The 12905-nt window shown below is 45.8% G+C and overlaps 1 protein-coding gene across 1 annotated transcript in view; it reads right to left on the bottom strand.

Annotated features, from left to right (window-relative positions):
* Nucleotides 1-12905, bottom strand: part of LOC134217603 (collagenase-like) — a 457454-nt gene that overhangs the window by 10400 nt on the left and 434149 nt on the right. The window lies entirely within an intron of this gene.

The following is a 12905-nucleotide window of genomic DNA, read 5'->3' as shown; positions in this document are numbered from 1 at the left end:
TCTAGTATTTTGGATAGTCGATAACGGCGCTGGCCACGTCCTCACGGTCATCGGGGATGGGAAGGAATTGATGATGCAGTCACTCGCCCACTGCAAGGTGTTCTTCTGCACTCGCCACGAGTTCCTGCGGAATTTGATTGGAATCTTGGGGTTAAGGTTTTATGGCAGAGGTTCGTCTTGGTTAACGGGTTGCCAATGTGATAGTTATGAAAGGGTGGTGTAGTATTCTAATTAAATGCCGAAACGAACTTTTTCGCTCATTTTGAATTCTAACAGTTGCCTGCTAGAACTAATCAAGTTGTAGGTATAGGGATAGAAGTTGGAAACGGTATGAAAGCCCTTTTCCAGTTCAAGCGATTGCTAGAACATGAGAAATATATGAAAAGATACAAAGTAAGAGGAATGGAACGGGCCTAGGATTGAACCCACGACCTCCTGCGTATGAGGCAGAAGTGGTAGCCATATGACCACCAAGCCCGAATGATAAAAGATATTAAATTTAATAACCTAATATATGTTTGTTCTTGATTTCAGCATGACACATTCGGGGGGCCGCGGGTCATTTAGCCAATCATAGAAGGGGGTCGCGATCCCGAAAAAGTTGGGAGCCACTGCTCTAGACCCTGACCAAATACAGTATATTAACAATATAGTTCACTGCGTAAATCCCCATATGTTAGGCAACAGACAGCACATTCACATTCGCGGGCAGCAAGGGCTTGACGATCCCTCCCCAGGCCATCTGCGAGTTGTGGCGCCTGTCTAGGATGTGGTGGGGTTTGACAGTGGGCCCCGTTAAACCTCTATAAAAAGCTGCACGTATCCGCAAGTAGGCTCCGACAAAGCGACCGTGTGCCGCTCAAAGCGCACAAGCCCAAGTCCTAGTGTTAGGTAGGACGCTAAACAGCCCTGACACGACGGCCCTCCGACGAGACAGGAGGTTTGCACAGGCCCAATAAGCCGCCTTTAAAAACAACCATTACGAACAACATAGAAGATAATACGACTCGATCGCGGAACAGACAAAACTCGATTTTCCGATTTTCAAATTTTCAAACGAGCGTGAGGTGATTCAAAGGTGGCAGCAGCACTACGAAGATCACCTGAATGGCAATATGGCAGACAACGGGGGTGGTATGATAATTAACCTAGTAGCACGCGCGCAGGGCATGCGACTTCCGGCTCCGAATCTCCAGGAAATCCAGGAGAAGATCGGCCTGCTGAAAATCAACAAAGCCCCCGAAGTTGACCAACTGCCAGGAGAGCTATTTAAACACGGTGGTGAGGCAGTGGCTAGAGCGCTGCACTGGGTGATTACCAAGGTTTGGGAGGATGAGGTTCTGCCGCAGGAGTGAATGGAAGGTGTCGTGTGTCCCATCTACAAAAAGGGCGATAAGCTGGATTGTAGCAACTACCGCGCAATCACATTGCTCAACGCCGCCTACAATGTACTCTCCCAAATTTTATGCCGCCGACTAACACCAATTGCAAGACAGTTCGTGGGGAAGTACCAGGCGGGATTTATGGGTGAACGCTCTACCACAGACCAGGTGTTCGCCGTACGTCAGGTATTGCAGAAATGCCGCGAATACAACGTGCCCACACATCATCTATTTATCGACTTCAAAGCCGCATATGATACAATCGATCGGGACCAGCTATGGCAGCTAATTCACGAAAACGGATTTCTGGACAAACTGAACATCGCTTTGGAGGGAGTAATGCGAAGGGCAAGGATTGACACGAGTGGTACGATTTTCACGAAGTCCGTCCAGTTATTTGGTTTTGCCGACGACATAGTTATTATGGCACGTAACTTTGAGAAGATGGAGGAAGCCTACATCAGACTGAAGAGCAAAGATAAACGGATTGGACTAGTCATCAACACGTCGAAGACGAAGTACATGATAGGAAGAGGCTCAAGAGAGGTCAATGTAAGCCACCCACCACGAGTTTCTACCGGTAGTGACGAAATCGACCGCCAGCAGAGAAATTCGGAGACGCATAGTGGCTGGAAATCGTACGTACTTTGGACTCCGCAAGACGCTCCGATCGAATAGAGTTCGCCGCCGTACCAAACTGACTATCTACAAAACGCTTATTAGACCAGTAGTTCTCTACGGACACGAGACCTGGACGATGCTCGTGGAGGACCAATGCGTAATGGGAGTTTTCGAAAGGGAAGTTTTGCGTGCCATCTTTGTTGGGGTGCAGATGGCGGACGGTACGTGGAGGAGGCGAATGAACCACGAGTTGCATCAGCTGTTGGGAGAACCATCCATCGTTCACACCGCGGTGGGCCGGGCACGTAGCCAGAATGTCGGACAGTAATCCGGTGAAAATGGTTCTCGACAACGATCCGACGGGAACAAGAAGGCTAGGTGCACAGCGGGCAAGGTGGATCGATCAGGTGGAGGACGATTTGCGGACCCTCCGCAGACTGCGTGGTTGGCGAAGTGCAGCCATGGACCGAGCTGAATGGAGAAGACTTTTAATTATTGCATAGGCCACTCCGGCCTTAGTCTGGTAATAATAATAATAATAGCACATTCACACCATCTTGCGTCACAAAAGGTGACTAATACCTGAAAACGATAGCCAAGGGGTGCAACAATTGCAAAAATTACACTAATTTCACAATTTTTGAAAATTTGAATTACGTTTGTCAAAATTTTATTTTTAAACTCAGATATCAAAATGGAGTCATGAGATGATTTCTAGCAAATTAGTTCGACTTGTTATACTGCATATTAAATAATACGTTTAAGCATCCCTCGAAATGTCTGTTCACTATATGTCAGGGGAACGACACCCAATTTTTTCACTATGGATTTTGACAGATTCGCCTGTTCGTGCTTTTTTGGGTGATAAATTTATCCCCCAGTGTCAAATCACCCCAATACTGATTTATTTTGCAATAGTATGTGCGCGAATTTTGAATGTTTACGTTTTTACAGGAGAATATGATGCAAAACGCCCATTTCACTCAATAATGCAACATGATACAATCATAAGAAAATAGAGAAAAAAAGAACGAACTATAAATTAAAACTATTTTAGACTCGATTCCATACTTTAAACTTAAGAATGTTCAACTTATTTGCTCAATTCTTAAGAATGTTACTTGCGTAAGGCACTGTCTATGCCTTCGTTCGTTTTATATCATTTTCACCCTGGAAGTTGTTTGTGTTGCATTCGCAGTGCACTCGTATTGGTGACTAAGAAAAGATGTGACAAAGATGGTGTAGCTTGTCATCCCCGTGCTATATGTACATTGCTTGCCTTTTGTGACACCGCGGCGCTACTGCGCTGTCTCTTCAAATCAGCCAGAGTGGGCTATATTGGTAATAGAATATATTTGCCGTGACTGTATTATAACGTTTGGTACAACATGCTACAATAAATGTGATAGTAAATAGATCGATCATGAAAGCTGATATTAAATAGATAGAGCATGTGTCCGACTCGATTTGACTAATCGCATTCATTAGTGCAAGCATCCGTGTTGAGTCTAATGCTACGTACACACCAGTCAAGCAGTTCGACGAACATTGACTCCACCCCCAAGAAAACGCTTCGGTTGCTGCTTTGTTGGAACGTGTGTGAAGTTGTTCGAACAATCATTTGACAGTTGGCGGCTCGGTTGGAAAAAATTAAAACGGTTTGATTTTGGTTTGAGTTGTCGGGGGTGGAGTCAAGGTTCGCCGAACATGTTTGAGCATTTGTAGTGAAGTTGCACAAACCCCCATATATTTTTTTGATGGTTGATGCTCAAGTTAGCGCTCCGGTCGTTCGTGTGTGATATTGTTGGTCGAATAAATTGATTGTTCGTGCCGCTGTTGGTAAAACTTGATGGATGTTGGAACAAACGAGAGGTGGAGCCAATGTTGGTCAAACTGCTTGACCGTGTGTACGTTCCATAATACAAAGGAGAACGTAATAGGTAAAGTCGTCTTCAGTGTCTCGTACTTGACCCGGCCAACGCCACGCCACCGAAGACAGGAGGACGTACACTAATTACGCAGGCAATTTTCCTGGGTTTTCCAACCCAAAGGTGGTGAACTTTTGCAATTAACAAGCTTCAACGAGTTTTATGATCACTTATTATACACCATGCTATAAAATTATGTTAACATCACTTGAATCCTAATGAAATATTTATTTGAGTAGTTTGTTATCGCAAAATGTCGAGCTTATTCAGCACCACGCAAATTCAGCACGTTGAGGGCTGCCTAACATACAAGCGCATTTTGCAAGCTTTCTTATCGTTATTGCGTACAGCACGTGTTCCATTAAAAACTGATGCCCTCTTAAGCCAGAGAACGCATTACACCGTGAATCAAATAGTACTAAAATTAACTCTGAACGACTATGTTTTTAAAATAAATATTTCGCCAGGGCTTTGACTTTTCATTTCGATGAGACCAAAGCAAGCGTTTTTCGGGCCAAGGTAGAATCTTTTTCCGTTGTTTATTAGAATTAGAATAAAACAATAAAAAGAAGAAAAAAGTTTAGTAATAGGGGGAATGACGGCTTTGGCAGGTTTTGTTCTATTATTGGCAGGGGGGTTTTTATGACTGACTAGGCTCAAATTTGGCCTAAGCATTCTTTGCATATCAAAGAATATTGTGGCCAAATTTCATAAAATTTGGTCGACAAAAACCCCCCTGCCAATAATAGAACAAAACCATAACCGTCCAAAGCCGTCTTTCCCCCTATCAGTTATTTTGAAATTAAATTTAGACTCAGTGTTATCTATTTGGATGTAAGCTAAAAAATTAACATAATTTATATTCATACCTCACTTTCTGATCACATAACATAAAAAAACGAGCCATCGAATGACTGGTTTGTATTAAACCTTTCCCGCCTAGGACTTTTATCGAAGATTCCAATAGAAGGAAACATCTTTGAGAAAAATGCTAGAACAAAAAATATTAGAGTAAAACAAAAAAAAACTTTTGATTGTAAATCAATAATTAATTAATTGTTTTTAATACTTAAACCATTTGTATCCAAAATTAATTATATTTGAGGGGGTTAGAAGCAGAGGGGTGTAAGTGACATTCTGGTCGAAATTGAGTTGAGTACAGCAAAAAATACTTTGGTTCTCAAGCTTTGCGGCAATATGTTGATATAGGCTGTACGATGTTTATCAAAAATGTTAAAATTCACAGAAAATAAGTATTTTTTTCAACTCCCATACAATTTGTATGAAACGAAAAAATATTGAAAAACTTTGCACCCATTTTTCTCAAAACCAACTTTTTGTCACTTACACCCCTTTGCGTTTGACCCCCTCATTTGTAGTCTAATGGAACCATGAAAATATTGCTTTTTGTTGTTGAACCAATTCGATGAAGGTGCAAAATTTGATGGTACTCTACAGACAGTGTCTGTAAGACACCATGGGTGGCGGGCAGCGTAGTTCGCCTCCGCGCGGTGCTCGCTGGAAACGATAGCGTATCAACGGCAGTTGAAGGGCTAGGCGGCTAAATGGACTACAAACGAGGGAGCGCGGTAGCGCATTGAGACTTAGGCTGCCATTTAAGTCTCAATTACGGTTATGGCAGGCGTGTTAAAGGTTGTGTGTTTTGTATATTGTTATATTGTGTATTGCGAGTAGAGCCGGGTGAAACCGACTCGAAACGGCGGGTGGGCTGATGGCAAGGCTGCCTTCCGTCCCATAAAACCGTGGCGGGCCTTGCGGCACGCTATCCAATTCTGCTGTCTGGTTGGTGACCAAACAGAAGTAGGCTCAGATGAACTCCCTGACTAACGCCGATCTGGCTCTGAACACGAAAGTGTCAACCCACGCATGGCCTCCCTGCTTGCTTGCAAGCATAGACAACCATGAGATCATAGAGGCGACTACTTCAGTAGGATTCGATGGCAGCTGCAAGGGGGACCCATGAGCTATGTCAAGTACTCCAGTTTCAAGAGGTAGGGGCGCCGTAGATGCAACGGGAGGCCCCTTCGCAAGTAGGGGTCTAGCGAGGTCTCCTCCCAAGTAACATTTTGAATTCTATTTGGATTTATTCAAGTTTTATTGCAGTTTTATCAAGGATTCGCATAAACTGTAGAGTTTTATCATAGTTTTCATCTAGTCCAAGTTATCTCAAAACTAAATTCTCTTATAATAGTTTTATGGTATGCTCCAGGTCCATCTTAAGCTGTTTATTTTGATAAATTATGCAGCAAGAGCACTCTATCCCAATTGAAACCAAATAGTTTTGAGAAAGTTTTATGGTACTCTTCATTAAGAAAGAACGATCTTGAAAATGCCTTGATTGAGAGAAAGTGCTCTTGTTGAAGAATACATCAAAACAAACAAAACGTAATGTCAAATTGGACGCAAATAAGTGTATAAATTAAAAACAAGTGGATCAAAGGCAAAAATAATGTAAATTTGTCCCATATATGGAAACTCCATTTGCGCAGGCATCTGTTTTTTTTTCTATCGGAGTTTTCTTTCTATCGGATCATCAGCTGCAGTTTTCTTTCTATCGGATCAAATTTACCACCAGCTGTCTTGATCTTCCAATACCAAGCAGATTTCATATCCTCCCTCCTCCTTTCATATATGATCGATCAATTTTCCTCAAAATACATTTTCTCGATTTTTTGGGCATTCGTAATCATAACCATCTGGGTACAATATACAAGCGAATTTCACCAGTTTTCAACGGACGGTTGAGCTACACAACAAATACTGGCAAGTTAAGTATTTATAAGATAGATTTTTGAAATCTTTAACATATTAGTACTACGTATTACTACTCGTATTTCGAAGCTGGTTTATTTTTAATAAAGAAGTATTAACTATTTACTTTTTGATTAAAAATAACCCTATAGATATTTAACTAACAGGTAAACAAATAAGTTATATGCATTTCTTTTTCAGTTGAATTGCATGTTATTATATGACAATATTCGCAAAATGGATGATTTCGGCTCAATCTGTGTCGTTTTTTTATTGCAATCATGCGTGTCAACTACTGAAAACCATCACAAACATGGAAATCAAAACATTTTGCGCTCCAATACTTTGTTCTCGATTGTTATTGATATAGATAGATAGATATTATGAACCCGAGGAGCAGTAACCCTATTGAGTTTTAATTTAATTCAGCATTTTGTGCAGATATTCAGTTTAGTAAATATTTAACGGCGAACTCTTTCCAAATGAACGACTTGTTTTCAATGGATATGTAAACAACATGTTATAATGAAAGCACCAAACTTATAACGCTCTTCAATAAAACTTCTTAGTTTTGACCAGCACTAGTTAGTTTTATTCAAGACAAACTAAGCTTCGTCAAGATTGCGATAAATCTAGTTCAATTTATCATGCTCCTGCATAAACTTAACAGGTTTTGTATGAGATAAAGTGGTTTTAATCAAATGTTATGATGGTTTTCGATAAAACTATTGAAGTCATGGCGGATTATCGTCTACGAAAAATTTCATGATGGAAGCCATTTCTATATGAACGCTGAAAACCTTGCTGAAAACTATTTGTTTTCATTTTACATGCATGAGTCATTCCATAGATTGGGGCATAAAACAAATATTACATCTGCGAAATAAAAAGTAGAGAAAATTTTTTTTTTTTTTTGGGTATGTATAATTTTTTAAATAAAAATAGTTACTATATCTTGCAATATAAATAAGGCGCATTTAATATTTGTTACATTTATTCGGAAAAGCATCGACAAAGTGGTTGTGGCATGTGGAATTACACGATCACAATGCAATTAAGTTTAAATTTTTCAACGTATCCATAATAATTTTCATCATTATGAGATACTGTTCGATTTGGTTCAGACAAAATTCAATATAAACAAGTATAAACATCAGCGGATCTAGATAACGAAAACACATGCTGTCAAATTCGTTAGTAATCCTAACAGGGTTTTATGCTGATCTTTCATGCTATCATAAGCTCAATTTGATAAAACTAACAAGTTTTAAGTGAACCTTGGAAAATGGTCTTGAACACCTTCTCAAGAGTGGGCCTCTTTCGTCTTATAGTGGTTTTATGTTTATGGTTTATTTTGGAGCAAGCTTGTAGGACAATTGGCTTTAAATGTGGTTTTAAGGCACTAGTCTAGAAGTGTGCTTCAAGTGCCTCATAAAATTAATTTTGCTACTTGGGCTCCCACTAGGGAGGAGAATGGTGTTGAGGCACTAGCTAGTTTGCACGGGACTAGCACTACCCCAGCGGGAGGGGTTGACAGCCAGAGCGATGCTCAGGCAGTCAACACGCCAGGCGAGCCTCTAACCGGTATCCGGTTAGTCGCCAAGCAGCTCGATGAGATCATCGAGTTCACGAGCAGTCGAAACAATATCAGCAAGGATCTGAAACAGAAACTTCTGGTACTTCGACAGTCGGTTCAAGCGGTAAAACGCGAACATGGCACGCTCACCAGGAGGGAGGTTGGAAGCGAGAAGGGGGCAGAACCCTTCTCCTTCCTTGGAGGGAAGGTTTCGACGCAAGAGGTGATTGGTACCACCCCGAGTGTCGGCGAGGGAGGGACTGCGGCGCGCTCCAAACGCGCCCGGCAGCAGTCAGAGGGTCGGTCCGGTAACGTTAAGCGGCGCCTTACTGTTACGGACAGCGGTACGGTCGAGTCCGATAGGGCGCCCGATCGTCGAGAGAGGGCACCCAATCAGGCGGAACCACGAAGGAAGGGCAACGGTGCGGCCCAGGCTACTAAACCCAAGGGTGATGGTAGCCAACCTGCGACGACTGCTCAGCGGACCGAAAATCCCTGGCAGCTCGTTAGCAGATCTAAGAGGAGGGAAGAGGGTCATCACCCCGCAAGGAAACTTAGGGACAGAGGCGAAGCCTTGTTGGTCAAGACCGACAAAGAGAGGTACGCAGACGTTCTTAAGACCATGCGAGGTGCCGAAAAGCTTTCGACACTGGGTGAGGACGTGCGAAGCGTCAGACGCACCAAGGCAGGCGAACTGATCTTGGTGCTGAAGCGTGGAGCAAAGGCGAGCGGTACCGCCTATAAGAGGTTGGCCCAGGAGGTCCTGGGTGAGGGAGTGGAAGTGAGGTCTCTGGGCACCGAGGTGACCCTCCGGTGTAAACAGCTGGACGAAGTCACCGAGGAAGAAGAACTTATTTCGTCTTTAAAGGTACAGTGCGATATAGAAGTCGAGCGGTCTTCTATTCGTCTTAGAGGTGGACCCTTTGGCACGCAGGTAGCTTGGTTCAAGTTACCGGTAGCGGACGCCAAAAAGGTCCTGGCGGTCGGGAAACTGAAGGTTGGATGGTCAATATGCCCAGTAAGCATATTCCAGCCACCTTTAGTCGAAAAGTGTTTTAGGTGCTTCGAATCTGGTCACAAGTCATGGGAGTGCAAGGGGCCGGACCGAAGTAACCTGTGTCGTCGTTGTGGAGAGGAGGGACATTTTGCGCAGGCCTGCGATAAAGCACCAAGGTGCCTTATCTGCGCTAGTAGGAAGCAAGCCCGTAACCATGTTATGGATGGACCTACTTGTCCCTTCGGTGGTGGCAATAAGAAGTCGCCGTGCGGGTAGCACAGTTGAATCTTAACCATTGTGCTACTGCCCAGTAGCTGCTGTGGCAGTCGGTCTCTGAGTCAGAGACCGATGTCACTATTCTTGCAGATCCGTACCGTCTTCTTCTTCTTCTTATTGGCATTACATCCCCACACTGGGACAGAGCCGCCTCGTAGCTTAGTGTTCATTAAGCACTTCCACAGTTATTAACTGCGAGGTTTCTAAGCCAGGTTACCATTTTGCATTCGTATATCATGAGGCTAACACGATGATACTTTTATGCCCAGGGAAGTCGAGACAATTTCCAATCCGAAAATTGCCTAGACCGCACCGGGAATCGAACCCAGCCACCCTCAGCATGGTCTTGCTTTGTAGCCGCGCGTCTTACCGCACGGCTAAGGAGGGCCCCTATCTGTACCGTGTCCCTGCCAATAACAGAAACTGGGTCGCGGACGACTCCAATATGTCGGCGATCTGCACAACGGGCCGGTTCCCGGTCCAAGAGGTCGAAGGTGTCGCCATAGCTAAGATCAACGGGGTGTTATTGTAGCTGTTATGCCCCACCACGGTGGCCAATAGAGCAATTCACCCGGATGGTCGTTAGGTTATCGTCCGACCTCGTAGGTCGGAAGCCGGTTGTCATAGCGGGTGACTTCAATGCTTGGGCGGTGGAGTGGGTAACCGCTGCACCAATCAGAGAGGTCATGCTTTGCTAGAGGCTCTAGCAAAGTTAAAGGTCGTGTTAGCCAATGACGGCTCAACCAGCACTTTCCGTAGGAATGGGGTGGAGTCGTTTATTGACGTTACGTTCTGTAGCCCCGGCCTAGCCGGGGACTGAACAGGAGGAGGTCGACGAAGGCTACACCCACAGCGACCACCTAGCCATCCGCTACGTGATCAGCTGTGGTGTGCAGCAGTCGAGGTTGAGAAATCCCCGTCAGGTCCGTGGGTGGAAGGCCCAATGCTTCGACAGCGAAGTATTCACCGCGGCGCTGGGACTGGAGGGTAACACCGACAGTCTTACAGAGGACGCACTGACAGCTGTCCTGTCACGTGCATGCGATGCCAGTATGCAGAGGAGGGCACCACCGAGGAACGGTAGACCTCCAGTATACTGGTGCAGTGCAGCAATCGCAGACCTTCGGTCAACCTGCCTTAGGGCTAGGCGAAGGATGCAGAGAGCTCGCTCTGAGCAGTTGAGGGATTAACGCCGCTTGACGTTCAAAGCTGCGAAGTTGGCCCTTAACAAGGCCATCAGTAGCAGTAAGAGGAAGTGTTTTGACAACCTATGCCTGAACGCCAATGCTAATCCTTGGGGCGATGCCTACAGGATAGTAATGGCGAAGACCAGAGGGGGGCTGGCGCCTCCCGAACGGTCGCCGGAAAGGTTGAATCGCATTATCGAGGTTCTCTTCCCGTCCCATGCCACAAGCCCTTGGCCACCCCCAGCACCGCAGAACGCGAGTGCTGAAGTGGCAGCGGTGACGAACGAAGAGTTGCTTGCGGTGGCCCGAACCCTTGACACGAACAAAGCTCCGGGGCCCGACGGAGTTCCAAACCTCGCTCTGAAGGCAGCGATCATGGCTAACCCGGACATGTTCAAGAAAGCCATGCAGAAATGCCTGGACGAGCGCAGTTTCCCCGATAGGTGGAAGAGACAGAAGCTGGTGCTGTTGCCGAAGCCCGGGAAACCACCAGGTGACCCATCGGCGTACAGACCAATCTGCCTACTGGACACCACAGGGAAGTTGGCAGAGGATTATCCTCAACAGGCTTACCCCGTACACCGAAGGCACGAACGGCCTGTCTAGCAATCAGTTTGGGTTTCGTAAGGGTAGGTCCACGATGGATGCTATCAACTCGGTTGTGAAAACTGCGGAAGTAGCGATACAATGCAAGCGGAGGGGAACTCGATTCTGTGCGATAGTGACGCTCGACGTCAAGAACGCATTCAACAGCGCAAGCTGGGATGCCATCGCGCTCTCATTACTCCGGTTGGGCATTCCGGTGGGCCTGTACAACATTTTGGAAATCTATTTCCAGAATCGCGTACTCTTATACGAGACCGATGAAGGGGAGGGTAGTGCTTCTATCACCGCAGGAGTCCCTCAGGGATCTATCCTGGGCCCGGTGCTTTGGAACACTATGTACGATAGTGTTTTAAGACTGAAGTTCCCCCCAGGTGTTAAGATCGTTGGCTTCGCCGACGACATAACGCTGGAGGTTTACGGAGAGTCGATTCAGGAAGTGGAACTTACGGCGGCCCACGCGATCGCTATAGTAGAGGAATGGATGAGCTCAAGGCAGCTGGGGCTAGCTCATCACAAAACAGAGTTGGTTGTTGTTAACAACCGTAAGTCGGTACAGGAGGCAGTGGTTCGCGTGGGCGACTGTGAGATCATTTCCAAGCGGGAGGTGAAGCTCCTCGGGGTGCTGATCGACGATAGACTGAACTTCGGCAGTCACGTAGATTACGCCTGCAGGAGAGCTTCGACAGCTATTGCGGCATTATCCAGGATGATGTCCAATAGCTCGGGAGTGCGCTCCAGCAGACGCAGGTTATTAGCTGGGGTTGCAGTATCTATCCTCAGATACGGCGGTCCAGCTTGGGCCTCGGCGCTTAGCATCGAACGTAACCTGCAGAAGCTGGAGAGTGTACACAGGCTAGCGTGTCTCAGAGTGATAAGTGCCTACCGCACGGTATCACGGGATGCCGCTTGTGTGATTGCGTGTATGTTACCCATTGGACTAGTCATACGGGAAGACGAGGAGAGTTTTGACATGCGCGGAACCAGAGGAGCCCGTAAAGCCATTAGAGTCACTTCGACTATCAAGTGGCAACGGGACTGGGATAACTCTTCTAAGGGTAGGTGGACCCATCGGCTGATACCTAGCGTATCAAGATGGGTTAATAGGAGGCATGGGGAAGTTCACTTCCATCTGACACAGTTCCTGTCAGGCCATGGCTGCTTTAGGTGGTACCTACATAGGTTTGGGCATACGGACTCTCCCGGACTGCCCAGGGGTCGACGAAACTGCCGAGCACGTACTATTCGTATGTCCTCGTTTCGTCGATGTTAGAAGCGGAATGCTAGAGGTGTGCGGGAGGGACACTACTCCGGATAATCTTATCCAGAGGATGTGTCAAGAGGTTGATAAGTGGAACGCGGTCTCGGCCGCTACCACTCAGATTGCCAGCATCTTGCAGCGCAATTGGCGCGCCGAGCAGCAGTCGGATAGCGCCGACTAGTGGGTAGCTAGTCTCGAGGGTGAGGTACCAGCGGGTAGTTGGTTAAGTAGTAGTGGAACTAGTGGGTAGCTAGTTATGAGGTAGAGGAACTAGTGGGTAGCTAGTTGTGATTTGAAGCTAG

Source organism: Armigeres subalbatus, chromosome 2 (genome assembly GCF_024139115.2).
Source record: "Armigeres subalbatus isolate Guangzhou_Male chromosome 2, GZ_Asu_2, whole genome shotgun sequence".
Classification (NCBI taxonomy): Eukaryota; Metazoa; Arthropoda; class Insecta; order Diptera; family Culicidae; genus Armigeres; species Armigeres subalbatus.
This window is presented reverse-complemented; position numbering and strand designations above follow the sequence as displayed.